Source organism: Gossypium hirsutum, chromosome A01 (assembly GCF_007990345.1).
Source record: "Gossypium hirsutum isolate 1008001.06 chromosome A01, Gossypium_hirsutum_v2.1, whole genome shotgun sequence".
In the NCBI taxonomy this organism is placed as follows: domain Eukaryota; kingdom Viridiplantae; phylum Streptophyta; class Magnoliopsida; order Malvales; family Malvaceae; genus Gossypium; species Gossypium hirsutum.
Genome location: NC_053424.1, coordinates 67,225,531 through 67,226,910, shown reverse-complemented (window position 1 = coordinate 67,226,910; position 1,380 = coordinate 67,225,531). Strand labels below are relative to the sequence as shown.

At 39.3% G+C, this 1,380-nt stretch overlaps 1 non-coding gene across 1 annotated transcript; it reads left to right on the top strand.

Annotated features, from left to right (window-relative positions):
* The first annotated feature begins 988 nt into the window (after nt 1-988).
* LOC121208306 (small nucleolar RNA R71) lies at nt 989-1,095 on the top strand. Its single transcript, XR_005903258.1, has one exon. It is a non-coding gene; the product is annotated as a small nucleolar RNA R71 (small nucleolar RNA).
* The last annotated feature ends 285 nt before the right edge of the window (nt 1,096-1,380 follow it).

The following is a 1,380-nucleotide window of genomic DNA, read 5'->3' as shown; positions in this document are numbered from 1 at the left end:
AAACTTTCACACCTTCATAATCACATATTTTAGACAATAAATATCACATTCAAATAATTTGGTGACTCGGTTTAGCGGTCCTGAAACCGCTTTCCGACTAGGGTCACTTTAGGGGTGTCACATTTATAATCCTTAATGACCAATTTTTGCTCGTTTTGGCTCACCTCAACCTTACCTTTACCTACCATATCTTCTTGTCTCAGTTTTGGTTCATTTTCAACTAACCTTTCTTTATCTCGAACAGTAATCGCATGAAGTTGCTCCCTTGGATTAGTTTCGATATTACTCAGTAAGCTACCTTGTGGTCATTTTGAAATCATCTTGGCAAGTTGACCAATTTGATTTTCGGGCCTTTGAATCGACGCTTGCTTATTTTTTTAGTGCAGTTTCAGTGTTTTGGAAGCGAGTTTCTGACACTGAGATGAATTTTGTTAGCATCTTCTCAAGGTTCGGCTTCTTTTCCTGCTGGTAAGGTGGTTGTTGGAAACCCAGAGTGAGTGGTGGTGGTCTTTGATTTCCTTGGCTTCCCCATGCAAAATTTGGGTGGTTTCTCCAACTTGCGTTGTAAGTATTACTGTAAGGATTATTTTGAGGTCTAGGATTATTACCCACATAATTCATTTGCTTATTTTCCAAGATAGGACAGTAGGGTAGATTTTCTGAATTGCTCATTCCACCTCCACTCGTGTCACACTCCTTCACCGGATGTACATGCGAAGAGCCACATAAACCATCAATCTTTCTATTTAAAAGTTCTACCTGATTTGACAACATGGTAACCACATCAACGTTAAAAACACCGGTTGCTTTTATCAGCTTTGTCCTCATAACTTGCCACTGATAATTATTCAGTGACATCTACTCTATGAACTCATAAGCCTCCTCAGGTGTTTTATTTTTTATAGTACCACTGACAGCTACATCAATCATTTGCCTAGTTGAGGGGTTCAAACCATTGTGGTAAGTCTAAACTTGTAGCCATAGAGGTAGCCCATGATGAGGGCACCTTCTCAATAGATCCTTATACCTCTTCCATCCATCATATAGGGTCTCTAAGTCCATTTGCACAAAGGAAGAGATATCATTCCTCAAATTTGCTTTCTTGGCCGGCGGAAAATATTTCAATTTAAGCTTCTCGGTCATTTGATCCCAAGTAGTGATGGAACCTCGTGGTAAGGAGTTCAACCACTGCTTAGCCTTATTTCTCAACGAGAAGGGGAATAATCACAGAACTCATTGGCCAAATGAGTATTTGGGTCTTCATCCTGCAAACCATCAAACTGAACAAATTGTTGAATCATTTGAATAATGTTAGGTTCTAGTTCAAAATCATTTGCAGCAATAGTAGGTCTAACAATACTCGATTCGACCATAGTGAGA